The 23,398-nt window shown below is 41.9% G+C and overlaps 1 protein-coding gene across 1 annotated transcript in view; it reads right to left on the bottom strand.

Annotated features, from left to right (window-relative positions):
• ATF7 (activating transcription factor 7) overlaps positions 1–23,198 on the bottom strand; it is a 93,211-nt gene extending 70,013 nt beyond the window's left edge. The window contains exon 1 of the mRNA XM_055003358.1: positions 23,066–23,198. The gene's annotated coding sequence lies outside the window, so the exon portion shown is untranslated. The remainder of the gene's footprint in view (positions 1–23,065) is intronic.
• Between the last annotated feature and the right edge of the window lie 200 nt (positions 23,199–23,398).

The following is a 23,398-nucleotide window of genomic DNA, read 5'->3' on the forward strand; positions in this document are numbered from 1 at the left end:
GTACATATTCCGAGTAAATAAAACTTAGTCTCAAAAACAAAAACAAGAAAAACGTAATAATTTTTAGTGCGCCTCTGAATTTCCAATTTTTCATCAGAGAAACAGAAAACAGCCCTCTAAAAACAGCTCCCAACTCTTCACATCTGACTCAATACGCAAAACTAATCAAATCAACTTGCATAGTTGAGGGACAGCAGGAAAAAATTAACCAAAACTTGAGAGTAATGTTCTTAAATACACTATCACAACTCTGAACGGTCAGAAGCGGCAAGGCCTTCCCAACTTCTCAGGGCCCTAGGGCGGCCAGCATGCGAGGTTTCAGGTTGTATAGTGAAGAGAACACACACAGTATACAGGTCTTATTATGTATTTACCCCAGCAGGGCAAATCGTATCTCTGTAGAGCCATTTCTGGTCAAGAAAACAGCATAGGGGGGAAAGGGTTAAACCCATTATCTTCCCCACGATACGTAACCAAATTGTGGCTCTTGCATACCTGTTAACAAAGAAGAAATGTTTGGGAGCTATACATGCAGAACTCCCAGCATTGTGCCTGTCTCAGCATTCGCTCACAAGCACCTCTACCGATTAAAGACAGCGGTAGTGGGAGAACACCGCAGCTCCAAGACAAGCAACACAACTCCCCAAGCACGCATGAATTACACCTCCTGTCCTGCAGCTGCAGCAGTCTTCTCATTTACTACCACATGCTTTTTTGTGTGTGCTGTAACTGACAGGGCAGGCGCTCCCCAAAACCTTTACTGGCAGTGGCTGAAAATCCCCTTGCTTTCGCCATCACTGCTTCCCTTCATTCACATTTGCAGCAACTGGGGAACCATTTCTTTGCAGTTAACGCTCCTTATACTGAAGCGACGCAGGCTAGCTAGCTATAGTTATTTTACACCTATTTTACACTGCTCCTCAACTTCTTACCATTCCACACACAAAACCCGCAGGGGCAGACGACTCAGCTGTATTTTAGACTGCCTCTGCAAGAAGTCATTCTAACGGCAGCTTGATTTAAGAGCGAGATTTAAAAAGGAATTACTGCGCACTTTTCCCATCATGCTGGGTGGTTTCAATTCGAATGCCAAAAATATGGGTACATGAACTGTATGTACTCATTTGCACAAGCAATCGGATTATACCACATTTAATCCGCATGAATATGCTTCAATCAGGATAACAGTAACTGAAAACACAAGCCAATGATTGGATACTTAGGGGTACAACATTTTTCCCTCAAAGCTGAAGGTTAACACTTAAAAAAAAAAACACCTGCTTTCATATAGCCAGTATATTTGAAACTAAGCAAACTAGATATGCCTCAATCGTGAGTGATCTTTCAGGGATATATTTGGTGGACAGTTGCCACTTCATGTAAAGTTATTAAAAAGGTTCTGCTTTGAAGAAACAAAGAATACCTGTGGGATTTTAGTTGGAACACAAGTACCATATATATTACAGGGACAAATCAGAAAAGATTTTTTTCCTCAGTCTGTATTTGTTTTATTTAATCAATTTTTATCCTTGCCTTCTTAAACTCAAGAAGTACCTTAAAGTTACCTGGATGCAAAACCTTTCTCTGATACTGGCAGGTTAAACTCTTCCATACAAAAAGGAAGATTTCCAGGTTCCAGTATCTACAGTATCTATTGTGCTTACTCGCCCCTCCCCATGATAAAAGCGAGCAAGCAAGGAAAAGCTCAAGAATAATTCCTTCTCTATTCCCAAAAAACAATCACGGGAGAAATATAGGGTCCAAACAAGCCCGAGATGAAAATGTAGCCCGTTTTATTACAGACTGCAGTATGGGATATGGAAAAGGCACGTGAAGCATTTGAGACTGCATATGGATTCCTACAAAGGAATGAAAAGTTGTCGCTAGTCAGGACAGGAAAAGGAAAGAAGAAAAATGGATCTCCTTGGCTGAAGGTAGGTTGTTTCTGGGACTGTCTGGTTTGCTTACATAGCCAATGGATGATTCAGAGGCCGAAGTGAAAGCAGCAAATGCTCCTAGTAAAGTTAATTTCTTCCTTTAATCTCTGGTGAAGCGATTGAGTAAACAATAACTGAGTCAACAACCTCAGGCTTCCCCCAATAGCACACCACACACATTCTTTGCAAATACTACGCATTCTTTGGGAACCACAACCTTTCTAAAGCATCAAGGATGGCCACACACTGAAGTCAGGGGTAGCATCCATGAGGCACAGCTCTTGCTCTGACACAGCTCTGGGGAGCAATATTCAGCTACAGAAAACATGAAATGAAGATTTCTTTAACAGAAAGTCAACATTTTCTTTGTTGCTGCATTTTATCATCGATATCCCAAGCAGAATACATTCATCTCTATATTACTATTTTCAGGATACTGTCAAGAGAGTTCATTCTAGTCATGACAGATAATCAAAACAAAAGACTAACCCAGGAAATGCTTTCTAGTCGGGATTTTTCCATATTTGCCTTATTAAAAGCATATAATTAAGTATCCAATTAAGGCTCTCTGAAGGATGCCCTATAACAGCCAAGTTATAGGACTAAAGAGAATATCCTCAAATCAGTTGCCTAGATTACCACCACTTACGAATTTTCACTTCTACAGCTTTTCTTGTTCTTGCCTTGGATATTAAACTATTAATATTAAACTATTATTTCCTAATATTTAACAAAAGATTACACAAAGCTACTCACCTGTGCTTCATCCCCTGGAGACCAAGTCGGGCCTAGTAGGCAAAACAAACCTTGGGAACATTTAAACAGAGATGATTCTGAGTTTCAAGACAGTCCTGACCAATGTCTGAAGCTTATCAATTTTTACATGAAAGGTTTATATCCAGTCTTTTGGCCAGAACTGTTCACAACATTTGTAAAATATGACCATTTATAGAAGACAATTAAATGTAAAGTACCCGTATGTTTAAAAATTAAAATCTTGGGAAGCCAGGGCAGTGTAGTGATTAGTATCAGACTGTCACTGGGTATACCTGGGTTCAAATTCCCACTCTGCCAGGAATCTTACCAGGTGAGTTTGGGCCAGTCATTCACATACAGCTTAATCCTGTTCACATGTAAGGTTATACGGGGAAAGGAAGGAATCATATATTCTGCCTTGAGCTCCACAGAAGCAAAGTAAAAATGTGAGAGACGTAACAGATAAGCTATGATGAGAGGTGGGACTGAAGAAAGAAAATGAACGACGAAGTTAAAATTAAAAATAAAAAAAGATTTTCAAAAAAGGATTAATTTGCTGTGGTTGTGTGAGCAAACAGACAAATCCTGCTGCTTGCAGAGTAAATATGTTGCAGGGGAAGGCCTTTTCCACATGCTCACAGCAGATTTTCTGGGTATTCGGACTGCGAGGATAGGATCCACTTTGAGCTACTATAATTCTGCACTTGAGGGAGCTAAACCGAAGTGGGGTCCGGTTTTTATTTCTGCATTTAGAAAAATGCCTAATTTCTGCTGCAGGCTTTCTGGGGAGAGACGTCAGTGTGGAGGGGCTTTTTGCACATGTGTCATAATGTTATAACATCTGACCATTAGAGGGGAGACTGCGGTTAACCTCTACCTTCACCCTGTTTGTGCTGCAGATAAAAAATTCTGTATGTTGACTGGTTGAGGTGTTCTGGAAGGAAAGTTTAAAATATTAACTGGGATTTTTAAAACTTTTTAAAAACAGCAACATTACAACATTGTTTTGAGAAAACTTGGATTAAAAAAAAATACAGGAAACACAACACATTCCCACACAAGCTCACGTTAGTAAAAAGACAATTTCACTGCCGAGGTTAGCCTAAACACACAACACATAACAGCAACAATGCTGACTTTCTTTTAAACAATGAGGGCAGAGAGTGGCGGGGGAAGAAAGGTAAGAAAAAGGTATGGTTACACATTTGGTATTTTGGGGGGGGAGGCAATCAGTGGGAGGGCTTCTAGTGTCCCTTCCCCACTGGCAGACCTTCTGATGACACCTGGTTTTTTGGCCACTGTGTGACACAGAGTGTGGGACTGGATGGGCCATTGGCCTGATCCAACATGGCTTCTCTTACGTTCTTATTGCTGTTCATCCAATCAGGGTGCAGGGGGATGAAGGGGAGGGCGAAAAGCAAGGCCCGGGCTGACACCAGAGAAAATATTCTGCACTTTAAAAAAAGCTGTCTTAACTTCAGTGTAAAAAAAAATATGGGGGTATATGTGCAGGGAGAAAAACCATGGAAAACCTGGGGGAAAAGCCGATTCTGCAGCAGATGCAAACTTTCACTGTGCAGAAAGCAAAAAAGTATGAAAAGCAGCTTGGAGTCTGAACCGAGGTATTTTTGCTGTGCTTGCAGAAACTTGGGGAATACATTGAAGCTGAATGGGATCAGGACCGACAAATACCCCCAGTGTAGAAAAGGCCGTGGTGTGCAAACATTTGTGTTTCTCTTGTACATCTATTAACTGGTTCAGAGAACTGCAGCCAGAGATATAGTTACCTCATAAATCTATGAGAAAATAGCCTTTTTTTGTTATGGCTTTTTAAAATAGCTTTAAAAAATAAATGTGAAACAAAGTAAATCTATCTTCTATAAAAATGAAACACATTAGTGAGTGAAACTGTACTTGCATTGTTTGGGATACCTACAGCATGCTATTTATTGACAAGGTTAATCTGTGGCCAGATGTCACCCTTCTAAACATTACACGTTCAAGAGAAGGAATTCAAGAAACAGGAGTGGAAAATTCTTGGGATTCTGGGTTCAGAATTTATTCCACCAATATCCATTTAATTACACCAGCCGGGGAGGAAAACTGTTCATAAAATTTTAAGGACAGACAGTTCTTGAAGGCACTTGAAACCCAACCTCTAAACCAAGACAGAAGTCCATTTCAGATTTGAAAATATAATTTAGGCTGCCCAAAATAAGTAGAAGAGAGCAGTCTGCTAAACCAAGAGTTGGCTGCTGAAAATACATCATATGAAAAAGTAATCAAGGTGGCTCAAGAAGGTAATCAAGAAAGTGAGCTATCAAATCAAAGAAAATACACCAAGTTAATGAAACAAATTTGATTTCAGAGACTATTCTTCCTGACCAACTACTGCATTCAGACAGTAAAAATAAATGTCACATTTACTCCTACCGCGGAGATCTCCAACAGGCAGCTATTAGAACAGCAAGTTAACACACAGAGAGGTAGTTTTAACCGGAAGGCGTAGTTAAGTATCTAATACTAGAGAACTTGCATGTCTGTAAGGGAATGGGGCTTTTCTATCACAGCCAGTATCTGTGTCTCCCCTATTGCATAACTCTACTTCTCCAGGCCAGGAATCATCACCAACCAAGCATACCATTCAAGTGGGAAAGAACATACAGTTCATTTTCACCTACTACCTTAGAGCAGACAACTTCCTCGCTGAAGGAGTATGGCCTCTAGCCAGTACCTAAAAAGCACAGCGCTCCCCCCAAAAGAGGCTAACGGAAGGCAAAAGCAAACTTAACACCACAGACTAAGACATGAGTCCCCAATTTTGTTAAGCCTATGGGCATCCTTGGAACTGAAGATGGTAAGTGGGCATGGCCACAAAACAGATGCCAAAAGGCCAATCACAAAAGGGCTGCCACGGGGTGCTGCAGCCAATCACAAAAAGTTGGGAGGTTGCAAGCCAAGCTTCCTCATGGGATGAGGGCAGCTATTTCTGAATGGATGGTTCCACCAGACACAGAGGTTGTGCTCCTGAGTTCTTCTCAAATACCTCCTTGCTTCTAAGGACAAGGAAGGCAGGCCAGGGAAGAGACGCTTTGCTGAAGAAACAAATGAGTGCCAGGAAAGTCAATGGGCACCACATCACCTAAGGGTACCACACCGGGGATCGCTGGACTAACAGACGGAAGCACCACATTCAGGTAACTCTGAGATGACCAAAGCAGAAGTACCAGATCATGAGGGTGCCATAAGAGAACAGCATGGTTAGCAGCCAGTCATTGGAAAATCAAAGGGTTCACGAAGACTACCTTGGACAACCAAAGACAAAACCAACTTTTAAAAAAGTCTATATAAGCCTTCATAAAAGCATTGTCATGCATCTCTCTCTGCAGCTGAAAAGGATATGGACAATAGTTAGCATCAATGACAACCTTCCGAGTTCATTTCCAGTCAGCTGCAAGCCAGAGGCTTCATTCTAAATTAGACTAGGGATAACAGATGTCTTCCTTGAATTCTCGCCTTGCACCGAGCAGGGGTACCAATTTGCACCTTCAGTACTGATGAAAAGCAGCTTTCAGTGTCCTAGGTATGCGCATTAATTGACATGAACTCTCATTGTAAGAGCTTTGTTTAGAATTATGTATTGTATCCTTTAAAATACATAGATAGCAAATAAACGTTTTAAAGGGAGATGGGGATGGACCTTCATTTCAGTAAGGTTAAGTTCTTTCAGAAAATCTAAATAATTTTTCTATAAAGAAACTCGGGGGATACCTAGCTCATATTCCCTTTCACACACACAACTCAGTGAATGAAGTTGGCCAATCGCAACATGGCTGTGCTACCTCACAGGGTTGCTGTGAGGAAAATCATGTATTCTACATTCACCTCCTTGGAAGAAAAACAGCATATATGTAAACAAGGTAAGATACATTACAGGTATCACATATGTAGCCAGCACATTTTCCCCTGTACTCCCAAACTATTATTTATATCACACAAAGGCCAACAGCTTTAGCACACACCTGAATGATACTGATTGGGCTGTGGCAGGATGAGAAACAAAGTAACGACAACAAGAGGAAATAAAATGAATGACCCGTGAATAATGCCCTTGTTTTTTCCCCCCTCAACTAACACCATACTGGAGATAACAGCAAATGCTCACATTGAGCTGTACTTCAAAGGAGCTTGCACTTAAGAAACAGAACTGCGCTTTTAAATACCAGACTTTCAAACCTACATCATGTTTTACAGCAAGAAAGGCCAATTTTCCATTCCAATAAAAACAATGTGAAAATAAACAAGACTCCCTACTTCAAAGAACTGCATACAATGCCCTTCTCAGAAACTTCAACTGCTGCCTATGGTTGGGTTGAGATGTGACCCAAGAATTCCTCATGAATCCATTCCATCGAAGAATTGCTCTTTGGCTCGCCAGCTATACAGAGTAATTGGTGGCCACGGCAGAAAGCTCCACTATGTAAGATTATCAGAACACACTCCAAACCGTTGCCAGTTGTCAGCAATTCCATTTACAGCTACAGGGGCCTATGTGCTTTTCTTTATATGAGACTGGATTTTGTAGTTCTTAATATAGATTTCATAATACTTGCAGGGAAGATCTTACAAAGTCTCTTTCAAGTACTTTTCTCTCAAGAGGTTTCAAACTTTTTTATATAGTTACAGTCCTGCAGAAAAACAAGCAAACTGAACCAGTTATTTGCATGCCTCATTTACAACACTTCCAGTTAAGGTCATTACAATTAATAATCACTCAAACGATAGATGTTTTAAGGGAGGGGCACATAAGAACAGAGAGAGTGAAATAAGTCACTTTGGGTCTCCATTTATACCCCGTGTTTCTCCCCAACGAAGTAAATAAATGGTTGTTGTGGGTTTTCCGGGCTGTATTGCCGTGGTCTTGGCGTTGTAGTTCCTGACGTTTCGCCAGCAGCTGTGGCTGGCATCTTCAGAGGTGTAGCACCAAAAGACAGAGATCTCTCAGTGTCTCTCAGATCTCTGTCTTTTGGTGCTACACCTCTGAAGATGCCAGCCACAGCTGCTGGCGAAACGTCAGGAACTACAATGCCAAGACCACGGCAATACAGCCCGGAAAACCCAAAACAACCATCGTTCTCCGGCCATGAAAGCCTTCGACAATACAACGAAGTAAATAAATGTTTTTCAAATCTCAAAAATGCAACACATCCTATAATTTACACTTGTTATTCAATTATCATATATATTTAATATTGCTGTCCTAAAATACAGTACTGAAATGCAAGCCCATGTCATACAAGCACGTTCTGCCATTCTGCTCTCCACAACTCCACCGAACTGCCCAAATATTCATGACCTCTGTTAATAAGATTATGGCTGTGTAATTTGTTTTATACGGATTTTAATTCTTGGTTTTCATGCAACTTATTTTTGCCACACATTGGGCAGCCATCTTGCAGGCTCATAGGAAACCAAAAGCAGGATGGAAATATGAAAAAAAAATAAGCATGTCTCGGATTAGCCTGAAGACTCTCAACCAACACTTTAATATTTATTTTATTTATTTATATTTAATTTATATTCTGCCCTCCCCACATCAGCAGGCTCAGGGCGGATCACAACCAAGTTTAAAAACATATTTCATCATATATACAATTTAAAATCATAAAACATCCTAATACATAGATTAAAATACATGTAAACATTCACACACATACACACACACATATGTGTGTGTGTATGTCTGTATGTAAACACACAATATTGCCACTAAACCTTGATTGTGATGTAAATAAACTGCTTGGTGTACATTCTTTATTGGACAGGAACTCTGAGGTGGCTAACAGTGAATGTATCAAATGACCTTTGACTGTCAGCTTTTCAATAAAATTCATATTACGTTCATCTTCCCTTTACTTGATAGGTACCCTGGCCATTAGGAATCAGTGTATATCAGAATGTTGTCAATGGTTACAGATTGCAGCATGGCAGCTTATAAAATTCGTCAGCTATTAAAGGTATCATAATTTTACTGGAAGAAATGTTAAAATTGCACCTTCGTATTATATTTATTGATGTGCGAGTTAAAATCTACAGTTTTAGAATTTCCAAGTATATAGATGCTACTACATTTTACACTGGACCAATTATAATAAAGACTGAAACTTTTCGATAACTTCCCTAGCATATTAACTTTTTTTTCAATTATCCCTTTCCCCTCAACAAAGTACCACTGTAGGATCCTTCAGGGACCAACAGACAATACATATACATTTACGAAGTTTTCCAAGGATCACATCCCTCCCACCCCTATAGAACTGTGATTCTCGAAAGCTTCTGCTACAATAAAGTTGGTTTGTCTTAAAGGTGCTACTGGGCTCTTTTTGATTTCGCTACTACAGACTAACACAGCTAACTCCTCTGGATCTATGAACCCTATTATGGTTAGTTTTAGTAGCTGTCTTTCTTTAAAAAAATATCAATATCTAAGGTTACACACATAAATATACAAAACAAAAAAAGAGCTGAAAACGTAAGCAAAATGGTGAGGTCAAATGATAGGAAAGCTTAGGAACAAAGACAGGATTTAGAAGGAATGTAGTGATGTTTCTTGGAAAGTCTCTTCAAATCTATGAAGTGGGTGCCAATCCTGAATCTACTTCTCTTCAACTTCACTGAATGCACTCAAGTTCTAGTATTTGTCCCTTTCCTCTACCACATGTATAGTTTTTAAACCCCTACCATGTCCCCTCCCTTAGATTATCTCTTTTTTAAAACTGTAAAGTTCCAGACTCTTCAGACTTTCTTCATAGGAAAGGTGCTCCAACTCCTTAATCATCTTGATTGCTCTCTTCTGTTCTTTCTCCAGCTCTGCAATGTCCTTTCTGAGATACGGTGACCAGAACCGCTCACGTTATTCCAAATGAGGCTGTGTCATAGATCTACATAGTGGCATTGTAACATTGGCTGCATTAGTTTCAACTCCATCCTAATAACGGGCAGCACAGAGTTTGCCTGCTGCGGCACACAAAGTTGACAGTTTCATTGAGTTATCCACTACAATTCCAGGTCGCTTTCCCTCTACATGAGACATCTGACACATGAAGAACACATGTTGGGAGATCAATTTTAGCCAGGAAGGGTAGTTTAAAAAGACAGAGCCGGCGGCAAGGCAAAGGCTTTGCTATACATGGGAGCTGTGTGAAGGGGCTGTGAAATGCCAGAAGGGAAGCTTCAGCCCATGAGAACCTCTCCAGGTCCAAGTGTGGCTCTGGAAGGCAGCTCCAGCTCCTTTCCATGCCTCTTTGCCCTCTGGTTGCAATCCCACACAGTTTTAGATGGAAAGGTGAAACTGACAGAGCCTTTCAGGGGGAGAAGATGAAATTAACAAACCCTCCGAAGAGCAATCTCCGCCTGTCTTTTTAAACTACGCTTCCCGGCCAATATTGCATCTCCCTACACTTGACAAACACGCGCCGAGGTGTCTCATGTAGACAGACTCTCAGTCTCTGCAAGTTCAGACCCCATTAGCATGTGCTTGTAGTTGGGATTTTGTCACTATCCGCCTAACCTACCTCAAAGTTGTTGTGAAGGGAGGGGGATAGTATTTCCCTGTCCACGTACACTACCCTGAGCTCCTTGAAAAAAGGAAGAGATATAAATGTGATTAGCAAAGGAAGAAACTACAAGTATGATTCAGCTAAAATTCAAGTCTCACTGACTTCAATAAATATGAACATATTTATGTCTTCCCCACTGGAAACAACGCAGTTTAAGTTTGCATGGACTCTACTCCTCATTTTTAATGGGTAAATTCTCATTTGTTGCAAGTTTATATATAGTTTTTATATTAGTGAAACCCCACTAACACCTTTGAACATGGTTAGTACCCAGCCCCATGATGACAGTAAGTCTGCTCTTCAATTATCTACATAGTAGGCCAAATCATAAGTAGACGGTGCAACGCTTCAACAAAACATCCAAAACAGAAGCAGCTACGACAAGTAGTCAGGCTACTGAAATCAAGTACAGACTCTTCATTCTAGTAGATTACCTTAGCGCTAAGGCAGAGCCCCATAGGATATGCTACTGCTGAAGAAAAAAATGCAAGTCACCAGCACAGGAAAAAGTTCTTTACAAGCCAAGAAAGCATCAACTACAATCAGTCATAAAAATATTCCTTCCTACTTTATTGTCAGAAATGGAAGTACAATGCCGGCACAGCCGCTGCCTTGCGAAAGCAAGTAAAATCTCTCCCAGCAAAATGCAAGGAAGGAAATGTGCACTTTGAAACTGTTCCAAAAGAATACCACTCCTTAACAATGTTTCAGAGGAAAGTCAGTTAAATGGAAGGTTCAGTGAACCCTTCTGATGTGCGTAGGGAAAAATGTCTACCAGAAGCAACTAAACCATAAAGACAACTATTGTTTAGAACTGACCTACAGAGGAGCCCCCGCTTTCAAGACTTCCCTCTGGCCAAGAGTACATATCACTTTGGAATCAGTACTAAATCTCAAAAGACTGGTGCATCTTGCGCTCTGCCATGCAACCAGCGTTTCCCTCATATAATCAATGAATTAACTACCGTCTCAATCCTATTTCACAGGGCAGAACAGAAAATTCACAAAATGTGGAAATAACACGCACACCCATCTTCCAACGTTGCAAGAGCTAGACGTTTGGTGGCAAAAGCCAATATTCTCAAGACTCAAGACAATCACATCAGATTGTATTTTTGGCTAGTGTTCTCATGGCTACCCAAACAACCAGATATAAGTATTCAAAATAAGGGGTTGGCAATAGCGCTAGCTTGTAATTCTGATAAAAGCTTGTTATTTCCATTTTGCTACATCTCTGCTATCCACCCCTCAACAAACTGTAAAGTGATAAAACATAGCAACAAGCAGTATTTAAGACTAACACGCTTTTAGCCTAGTTATCTCCATCTTTTTTTTTTTTTTAAGAAGAGCCATGAGGAAGGACCTGGAGTCTCTCTTGGGTCATAAAAACCAAGAACCACCAAATGGGAAGGCACTACTTGTTGTAAATGCAAGATTACCTCTCATAATAATAAAACCCACCTCATTACCAGGCCTTGCCGTTGAGGAAGACAGGATGCAAACCTTGTTACAAGCATTCGTGATAATGTTTTTGTTTACATGAAACCTACTGAAAAGTCTTGAAGATCATCCGCCAGGAAGGGTTTTGTGACTTGCACACGCTCTGTATTGGGGTGCGGGGCATATCCCTGGTATTGTACAGATGTATCCTCCCGATGGCTTATCTAAAAACCTTTTATCCATTCAGAGTGGCTATGTAGATATTTCCCTCATCATTCATTCACCCAATGAATGATTACAGGGGAAACAGGGATTCTAATCCATTGTGCACAGGGTACAAAACCAAGCATTAGTATGTATTTTTGGCTAGTATGGATTCAGTATAGACACTATGCCATATGCTTGCGCTAAACATATTCACCACAATCTATTGCTGCCTGTCTGCTAACATTTTTTGTATCTGCTCAGCATCCTCATCTCAAGGTACAACAGCCATAACTACAGGCCCAACTATGTATACATGTCCCATCCCTTCACATCTGAAGCAGGGTGGTGAGAACTACTTTTTTAAAAAATGGGGACACGGGGCGGTAGGGGAGGTAAAATTTGTGTCCTCCCCCATATTAAATTTACTGATCTCTGGTGCTTTCAGCATTTTTATTCCAGCCTGGTTCCAATACCAAATGAGCATGGATGGAGGACGAATGATTGAAGCAATGGTGGTGTAGCAAAGTAAGGTAAAAAAGGGGACACGGTTGAGCTCCCCTCACCGGCAAAAAAAAGACCCATGCCCTTTCCACTTTAGGGATGAAAGACTGGGTACATGAATAAATATACATGGATGCCACACCGTCATGTCAAGGTTGGTGCTATGCGAACAGCCTGAGTTCAAGGGAAATAGACACACTTAAAGCAATAGTGTGACCTCGTTCAGAAATAAAGAAACTTCAATGTAAGTTTTAGTCAATTACAAAAATATCTATTAAACAACTTAATTTTGGTATGCATTCAAGTACCCTTACATAAATACTTCTAAAGACCGTATACACAAGTGTTCTCCCCCCAGCTTACAAATTTCAACACAGTAAGGTGGAACATTATGTTTTGTTGAACAGCAAAGGTTTCAGCTGTTGTGGCAAACTACAACGTACTGTTTCAATTATCTTACTGCTTCAATGACAGATTCGTTTCATGTAGTTGAGTTTTTGGACAACTGAGGAAAATTTCTGTGGCAAGAGGCATGAGAAGTGCATTACTGCCATTGCTAATTTAGCTCCCTAAGTTATTTTCAGAAACAAAGATGCAATTCTTAGAATGAATTCAGATGAACTGTATAATCGCCGCATGATAGACATTAGGAATCACATTGGTCCAGCACATGAAAGGTTCCACTTTTGGCAAGCTTTGGAATCCCTGGCTTACGAAAGTATGTTGGGCCACTACCTATCATATAGCAGGTTTGGGATGACTCAACCTAACACATGGCAAAACATTACATATATACACCATTCAAAACTGTTTGCTCGACTAACATGTTCGGAAACGCGATAGAGAATGGGAATTTTAAAGAGTCAGCGGTGAGAAGATAAAGGTACAAAATCACACACAACTAACAACAAAATAGGGGATAAAGTACACAATTCTTACCCGAGCTTGAAAAATCATCAATATATGATTACTGTGGTTATTGCCATCCAGCCTTTGCAGAACAGTTGGCAAAATTTGAAATCAGCCACAGGAAATTAAGCTTTCTTCGATCCACTTAAAGATCAAGTGAGAAGGTTAAACAAGGCTAGCACCCTTTAACTCTTGATTCTCCGGCTTTGCTACTTCTCACCACAGCCATGCCATTCAGCCAAGCTTCCTTTTGCCATTCTGGAGGGGGAAATAGACAGGGTGCATGGTTGTTGTCCAGTGCCTATACAAATTAGAAGATAAATTTTGAATGTACAGCCTTCTTCCAGTTCCGTTGCCAGTAATATTCGGATAGCACACTTTAAATATTCAACCGCAGCGTTCAAAGAATATTACTAAACTTTAGTTACTGACATTCAGCTGAGGTATCCTCATAGATAAAAGATGCAGAACTGCAGATGGATGTTGTATTCTACAACATTCCTGCTTTAACAGTGCTACCCAAAAGTGAAAAACATTATTCAGCTCTGCCTTCAACCAATCTTGACACAAAGAAGAAGAAAAAAAGACCACCCAATGAACACTTCTAAAAAATGCTCAGGCTTGGCATTTGATGAAATTATTCTGCGTATGCCCTTGCTGTTCAAAGATGGTGTTCTGAAAACACAGGCAAGACGGTACTCTCAGCTAATCTTAAAGAGAGCAACAGAGTGTTAAGAAATCAGGCAGACTCCAAAGCATGTAAGATATGCAACTCAAGGGCCCGCTTTTTTAAAAAAATAGGCATGCAGTGAGGATTTATATTCAGCGTGATTCCTTCAAGCCTTAAGACTTCTGTAAACTAGAATATATCTAGAATGATGTCCAGTGTGTGTGTGGGGGGGGGGCGTTAAATACTTTGTATAGGCTGCTGTGGCTTTATTTCAACCTGGCTGTCAACTCCATTTTTTAATAAATCCCCATCCTGGTGCAAGCCCAAAGTTCAAAACAGGAAGTCAATATTGTTTGACCAGAAATAAATTTAGTCTTTGTTCATACATGGGGGAAAAGGGAACTTCTTATACTCGCTTCAGATAATTCTGCCATACAAACTAACATTTTGGGCAACTATTCCTCCCTCTAAAGCAACTATATCAGGCTTAAGCAGTCCCTTTGTAAAAATAAACTTACTTCAAAATTCAGTACTGGCTTTTTAAAAGTAAGAACTAAGCTATTGTCTATTGAGACGACAAGTTGCTTTTACTTTATGCAACATCTAGAGTGGAAACTAGGAAAACAGAAGACGTTCAGAAATTGTTCAGAGAATTTCAGGAGGTTTAAAAAGTTAAATTATAGCAAAAAAAAAGTACTCCTCTTGAATGCAGAGATAATCATCTTGTTTGGCATTAAGGTCTGTCCAGTAAATCTACCATGACAGTTCAAGTCACCTGCATGCCTTGACTACGCCTAAAGTTATATGAAAGACTGGTGGATCAATGTGCTTCTCAATTTTCTTATCCTCACACAGTGAGATGCATCTCACTGCTACATGCGAGAATTGCAGATTAGGGCAAATGGACACCAGAGTCTTTAGAAGGAAGTACTGTCCTCCGCTTTCCCCTCAACCCCAACAGGGTCTTTTCTATGCAACAGCCTAAATGCCGGCAGCTGGTAATTTTTTCCTCAAGCTGCAGTTTGCCATCCACAGAGGCTCAAGGTGTGTGGGTGGGGGGGGGGGAATTCCCCAGCCACACCATTTGTCTTCCAGCAACAGCTTGCAGGGTATCAGCATCCACTACCCTCTGCAGGCAATCCCCGAAGAGTCACAATCCAAGAACCTAGTACTTAAGCTGAACTAATTGTCCTCAGCTGTATACCCAATCTTTTGGGAAACAAAAAACAATATACGGACAAGGAATCCATGCTTTTTAACCAGTTAAACTAGATTTCTTGTATACTTTGAATCTCTTGTTTTGCTACTGCATTTCAAGTATATCTGTAACTGTGAGAACTAGAAAAGAATCTAGACAAATGAAAACATGCGTCCCCAGGGTTCTAAGACAATTCTGTAGGCAACCTTATTTACCTGAAAGGGAGATTGTTTTTTCCCCCAGGAGCAGTGCCAAGAAAAAACAGGGAATTATTTTAAACTGGAGTACAAGTTAAAGGTATGTACAGTTATAAACTTCGTATAATCTCTTTTACGTGGACGAAGCTGTCTTCCTTTCAGGTAAATACAGTACCAGTGCCTAGCAGGGCAAGCATGGAGTCCACAGATTCTCCCATATGTGCCCTCCAACGAAGTGCACTCTCTCAAAGTTACCACACAGAAGTACCTCTGTAGTCAGCCACAACAAATTTTGGTTTGGTAGCTTATTTCAATTTTAACTTAAAGTTAACTCCAAAACAACATGTCAAAACCAACACAAGAAGCAATCTGAACTAAACCATATTTACAATTATGCTTTTAATTTCCTGTAGTTCTGCGGAAAGAGAAGCCCAAGTTATTTCAGCAATATGAAAAGCTAAAGAGGGGGAAAGAAGCAGCAACACAAAACCCCGCACAGATTATCTGAAATCTCAGCAACACCCATGAAAAACTAAAACCAGAGGGTAATAATTAATTCAAATGGGAAGGATAGTCTTCAACGCTAATTGTTCCCTAAAGGCAGCTACCTGAATCCACCCTGAGTAATACTGTTTCTGAATGAGAGTCTTCACTGTTATTATTCTAGATGTTGGTATCTTCAAAATCCCAAATCCAAATGAAAATGATGCAGGACTCAATGAGTCGGAGTCGAAAGAAAGCCTTCCATGAGTTCTTCCATGAGAAGGGCACACCTGCGTCCAACATGGAAGTGTGGGCCACATCCACAAGGCCATACTTCCCCCTTTACGGTTTATCAGGGAAGGTTTGAATATCTGATCACTCACTTCTAGTCAGTAGTATGCAGGACCCTAGAAGTATACAACTGAAAATTCACAGTGTGGATTAGTTGCTCATCGTAGCTATCTGTAGCCCAATGGTAAGGAGTAAAAAAATAAGGCTCCTATTTTTAAAAAGAAGAGGCAGCATCACATTTTCAGATGCACCTGGGGCAACAATTATGATCAGGCAACATAACAATGGGCCCTTCCTTCTGTAGGTCATATTGACGCAGGCTACAATATAATACTTTCTCCCACAGTCTTATGCTATGATAAGTGAATACATGTCTGTAAAAACAAGACTTTAAATATATCCTTGGTGGTGCACCACTGGTATCGTTATCATCTGCAGCCTGATGACAGTAAACTTTTGATTTATCAATAACTATGTTAACAGAGTTCATACGAGCAAATGCTAAACCTTCAAGGGGTGGTATAAATGGGACCAAACAGCATTCTAGGTCCAACCTTGGATGAAGCACCTATTGGCAGACACAATTCAGTAAGAGCACGGCACACAAGACAACAAAACGCTCTTTTGCCTTGTGACCTGAATAACTCTCAGCCAAATCCTAAACAAGTTCACTCAGAAGTCACACTGAAGTCAAAGGTACTTAACTTGCTAATGTATATATATACCCTAGTACATTCTGCACCATCAGTTAACATGATCCAGAGGTGTACCATGTTATGCTCATGCATCAATAACTATGGACACACAATGAACAGGCACGGAAGTACTGCCTTCTCGTACATGTTCCACCACACCTGGATTCCAGATGTCAAAACCAACCAGCATTGGATAGAGGTGGGCCTATTGATAAATAGCCTTACTGCCATTCAAAAAAAAAGAAACCCATATAAAATGAATTATAGTTGTGTTACACTGAATTGGACAGCTCTCTCAATGGCAGTCTCTGGTAAACACAACATCCGCAGTCAACGACACAGAGACACTGGGCATTTTAATAAAGTTAGGAAATTTGAGCTTATGAGGCAGCAAGCATTACCTGACCAAACTGAGCTTCAGTCAGTTAAGCAGATAGCCTTGTAACATGATGGCTTTGTCCCCCAAGCCTCTGTGTGTGTGTGTGTGTGTGTGTGTGTGTGTGTGTGTGTGTGTGTGTGCGCGAGAGAGAGAGAGAGAGAGAGAGAGAGAGATCTGCAGGAGAAGAAAATGGGGAATACTATGCTGGATTTCTTTCAGATCCCCAGGCGCCAGATAACTGAATGGAATGATAGAAGCTGGATAGTTTCCCACAAGAGAAGAAATTATTTCAACACCCAATTAAATCTCAGTGATCAACAGCATTCATTAGGTAACTGCTACTTCACCCATGAATGCTCTGACACATTCATAAGAACTATTAGTATTTGAAAAGACATGAGCAACTCTACCGCTAGTAGCTCCACATGAAGCAAGCGGGACCTGTAATATTACTAAGCATTTACACATTCTTATACCTGATTTGGGAACTGTTACCAAAAAATCAGGCTAAAAAGAGTTTCAGTGAATAGCAGTATAATCCTAAACCGAGTTCCTCTTAAGACCACTGGCTTCAGTGTCCTTAGAAGGGTGTAATAACCCTCACACAGAACTCTGGCAAAACAGAACAGATTACCCCCACGCTGCAAATGCAGGGCCAAGAGAAAATAGCTACCAAATGTGTTCATGACTAAGATGACATCTGAACTACAGTTTTCTGGCTTGCTGCTCATACTTGTAGTCACTATGCAACACCAGCTTCGTAAGATCAGTCTCTGTGGCCCATGCATGTATGAAAATAGCCAACTTTAGCTTCACTTTTTAAAAGTCGCCAAAGTCAATCAGAGCTATCACTGTCAAACTGACAGAAGCACACGTTCTGTGTGGTTTATTGCACCGTGCCTCACACATCACATTCTGTTACAATCTGTATAATACGTGCATATGAGTAGGGGGGCTACGTACAAGTGCCACATCAGGCTTGTCAATAGTCACAGCCCATTACTTACTTACCCATGTGTATTAAGAACTGCTTGTAGGAAACCACCAAGGCAGGTTTTGTAATTGGGAAAAAGAGTTGTTCTCCCTCCCCACCCCCCCTTATGGCTTTTGATGTGTACGAAATTTCACAAGTATATGAAGGTCAGCACAAAGGCTACCGAGTTTTGTAGATTTATGCAGCTATAGAATCAAATTGACATGGCTCAGGATTATCAGACAGAATATTTTTGATGATTTTTTTAAAAAGGAACTATTCTTCCATACAATCTCTTAAGGGGTCAGTATTTTTTTTTATAAACAGTTCAAATGTACTGTTTAGGAAAAGAGCTTAATGCAACCAGGGTCCAGCTATGTCCTCCTTGTTTTTCACCTGCTGTAAAAGATCCTGGGAGACATACAGTCCAACAAAACACTCAGCACTTCTAGACCACAGGTCAAGTCATTAGTCTAACCAGGAAAGCTGGTGTTTTAATATCCTTAGTTATAACTCCAGATGCAAACATCCAAATAAGAACCTGAAAGATTTTATTGGCAAACTAGCATCATTACTCTGGACAATGAAAAGCAAACAAGCTAGATCCGACAGGCAAACACAACACTGGGCACCTAAGCTATGTTCTGATGAAATCTGTTTCATGTACCACAGTGGACACCAAAGGCATTCTATTTTTTGGCCTAGTCATCTCTAAAGAATAGCTCTTGTCAGGCAACCGGTGAGGCTCAGCGCATTTACCAATGTTTGCCACACAGATGGTCTTCAGGGTTTGTCACTGGCACCCTACTTTTCCAGTTGAGGATTAGCCAGTTTGGTGTAATGGTTAAGAGCGTGGGACTCTAATTTGGAGAACCGGAGTTGATTCCCTACTCCTCCACTTGAAGCCAGCTGGGTGACCTTGGGCTAGTCACAGCTCTCTCAGAACTCTCTCATTCTCACCCACCTCACAGGGTGTTTGTTGTGGGGTAATAATAACATACTTTGTAAACCGCTCTGAGCGGGCGTTAAGTTGTCCTGAAGGGCAGTATATAAATCAAATGTTGTTGTTGTTATTACAATTAAAACTACAGAGATATAAAGATTCAGCTAGTCATAGAACACATTATTAGCAACTCTGGACAAATGACAGGAATAAAAAATATTTTGCAAACTTTGTGTAGAATGAAGAAAATTTGATTCCTGTACTGATGTTGAATATTTAGGTACATAGGCAACTATGCACCTGGGATTTCTCCAACTCTGGTAAGAAACCCTACCGCAAGTTCACTAGTATTCTCAAGTGCACAGCATCTTTACAAATCAGGCTTTCAAGTCTTTATAACCAGTCACCAGACCTGTGATTTTCAGTAACAAAGACAGCTGCACAAACAATTGTTAGGGAACCGGTATTTCTGTGTCACTCTCAGCTCTGTTTGAAGTCTTCTGATTTAGTGGGACAGGATGTTATCTCCCCCTTTGTCCTGCTGATTGTTCTTAACCAGTACTACTAGGTATCACCTAACTTGCTGAGTAGATAGCCATGAGGGCTGGGGAAATTTTCAATCTTTCTAAAAACCTGGCTTCCTGATTTAAAGATTAGAAAGATTCCTGTGGATAAACAGCCTTGTTCCCTTCCTTTTTCTTGTATGTACACATCACCAGGCCTGCTATGAAGAGAAGAATCTCCAGCCAAACCACCTGTCTTTGTCCATCTCTTTTGCATCGGGGAAGCTTTGAACAATTTCTTCTTGACTTAACAAGACTCAGCGCAGCAAATAACAGCACAAGAGCCATTTATATAATATGTGAACACCAATTCCCAAAAGCAGAATTTTAGCAGTTGGGGGAAATAACTGCAGCTGGTTATTACTGGTTTACATGAACATTTTCCAAACCACAGGTAAAGAATTAACCAGAACCTGCATGAAACAGCTTAACCTTACTTTAAAAGCCCCCCCCCTGCCCCCCAGTTCAGAATGCCCGTGTTTATTCTGAAGGACACAAGACTTCACATCTCATATGCTGTTTTGGTATCCATTCACTTTCCCATATGGACAAGTAACGAGGAATGCACGTAGCCATGTGTATGCATTAAAATGTCTATGCTGTAACAGTTGGAAATACATATACGAGTTATATAGCTCATTTTGAGTATTCCAAGTTTTTCACATATATGATCCTTACAACAAGCTTGCAAGCTGGTATTCTTGTCCTCCCTATAGCAGAGCCAAAGCACCACTAACGGTGGTGTTCCACAGTGGCCAAGAGTGACAACCAGGAAGGCCCCGGTTCAAGTCATAGCACAGGGCCACTAACTGACTAGGCAATCTTAGGAAACTCTCAACCTTGCCTCTGCTATAGGCAGGACAAGAATACCAGTTTGCAATGCTGTTGGTAAGGATAATACATGTGAAGCTCTTAAAACGCTCAAAAGGAGCTATATAAATGCTAAGTGTCTATTACAATGCAGCGTGCATATACAGCTAACAGTGCTGGCAGTGTGTTAAGGCACTTTCAAGCATGTTGGGAGAGCCGGTAGGTGTAGTGTAGAACCCACATCATTCTAATATAAGAGCTTCCGTGACACTGCCAGGAACCCATGTTGCTAAATCATGCATATATATAATCAACATCATCACATTATAAAATAAAGACCAGTGTTTATTTACACTAACAATTAAAACACAGGGAAAAGAGATTGGCTGCCTTTTGCCAACAGTTGTTACCTGATCTCTCCCTCTGCCCAATATAAATAAGCCAGTCGACTTGAAATCCCATCACCCATTCCAATACAGCATGGAAATGAAGGAAACAGATGTTCAGAAGAGAATAAACCTCTCTATGTTGCAAAGGGCTCTCGTAGAAGCCAATCCACAGCTCTTTAAATGTAGACAAAAGGCTGCATTGAAGTTTACATCAAAGTAAAGGAGGCTGCAAAGGTGGGCTCAGTATCAACAACCTGCATTCAGTTTGTAGTCAGTTTGCATATGAAGATGTTTACCTTGACATCTCCCTAGGTTCAGATACACACACACACGCCCCGCAAAACCTTCCTAGCACATGACAGGCCTCAGCATAAGAAATCTTTCATCCCCACCCACTGTAAATTCAGAAACCTCAGTCAGCCTGTACTAAGGGCCTGAAGAAAGGGCTTCTGACTCTGTAAAACTTACACCAAGAACATCTTATCGGTCTCTTAAGGTGCCACTGTACTCAAATCCTGCTCTTCTACTCCCATACTCTTCTGCTTACACTACTGCCATGGGCTCAATAAGGTGGCCTTCAGTAAGCCTCTCCTCTCAGCCCCAGCTGTATTGTGGGGATAATAATAACACTAACATGTTCACCACTATGGATGGGGCACTAATCTGTCTAGAAGAGCAGTATATAAGCACAGTTATTATAATTATTATTACTCCAGATCACCCTGATACCCTCTCTTGTAACACCCCACCCACCTTTTGATTGGGATATAAAGGCTCAGGGATCTCCATTCCTACACCTGACTCAAGAAGGAAGTTTTGACTCTTGAAAGCTTACACCCTGAAAACCTTGTTGGTCTGTAAGGTGCTCCCGGACTCCAATCTTGCTGCAACCCTTACCTAGACACCCAAGAGCCTGCTTTTACATAGCAGCCTCCCTGACGGTCAAAGCTATTCCACTGAAACATCACTTCAGGCAACAGATGCAGGGAAGTTAGCCGTGTTAGTCTGTAGTTGCAAAACAGTAAAGAGTCCAGTAGCCCCTTTAAGACTAACCCACTTTATTGGAGCATAAGCTTTCGAGAACCTCAGATCTCTGTGATTCTATGCATCTGACAAAGATGCACAGATGCATCTTTGCACATCTAGGGAGATGTCAAGGAGTAGAAGGAGTATAAGCTTTCAAGAACCACAGATCTCTGTGGTTCTGTGCATCTGACGAAGAGAGCTGTGGTTCTCAAAAGCTTATGCTACAGGAAAGTTGGTTAGTCTTAAAGGTACTACTGGACTCTTTACTATTTTGCAACGATAGCCTAACACAGCTAACTCCTCTGGACCTATTGGGACATAGCAGCCCCCATGACAATTAAAGCTATTCCACTGGGACGTCAGTTCAGGCATGTCCTCTCGCCTATCTTGACACGGACCAGGAGCTCTTCGGGTGCTCCACTACACCGGGCTTCCCCCAACTATTCCACAGTAGGGTTGCCAGCCTCCGGGTAGTGGCTGGAGATCTCCCGGAATTACAGCTGGTCTCCAGGCCACAGAGACCAGTTCACCTGGAGAAAATGGCTACTTTTGGGGGTGGACTCTATGGAATTATGCCATGCCAAGGTCCTTTCCCTCCCCAAACAACACTTTCTCTAGGTTTCTCCCTCCAGATCTCCAGGAATTTCCCAACTTGGAGCTGGCAACCCTATTCCACAGCCAGCTTCTGTCTTACAGCCCATTCAAGGTCCCCCACTGGCCTCCTCCATGTCTGCCCCTGGGGTGCCCCTCGCAGCTCCCTTCGCTGCCTCTTCGCCCAGGCCCACCACCGGAGCCCCCGGGCCGGCTGACTCACCCTTCCCCTCCCCCGGCCACCGCCCGGGCCCCTCCGAGCTTCCTCGCAGCCTCCTTAAGCCCCGCCCCTCCGCCACAGACGGGCGGTGCCTCGGGCGAAACCCCGCCACGGATTGGCTGCCGCACCCGCCACTCGCCCCCGCCGACCCCGCCGATTGGCGCAGCGGCCCTGCCCATCACCCCCGCCTCGCCAGGCTTGGAGGAGTTGCGCTTTTCTGGGTGGGGAGGGTGGGTTGAGAGGAGCCAGAGGCAACGGCCGGACTCACCTCACGGCCGGAGAAACGGGGCTGGCCGCGAAGGGGCCGCCGACTCGTCTTTGCGGGTTTTCTCGCCCTCCCCTCAGCCGGCGACCCGTGTCGCTCCGCCTGGCGCCGCCACCCCTGCGGGGTCTTCCCCTCAGCCTCGAGCTTCGGCCCCCAAAATCTCGCTGTGGTGTGGCCCGGCCCCGCCCCCTCGTCCTCTTCTGCGCGCGCGGGACTCTCGCGAGACCTAAAGGGGAGGCGGGGGACCCCGAAGGGCTGAGCCAATGGCAGGGGAAAGGGGCGGGGTTGCGGAGAGGAGGGGGCGTGGCTTTCGAGGAGAGATCCGCCTTTGATCTC

Source organism: Eublepharis macularius, chromosome 19, assembly GCF_028583425.1.
Source record: "Eublepharis macularius isolate TG4126 chromosome 19, MPM_Emac_v1.0, whole genome shotgun sequence".
Taxonomy (NCBI): Eukaryota; Metazoa; Chordata; class Lepidosauria; order Squamata; family Eublepharidae; genus Eublepharis; species Eublepharis macularius.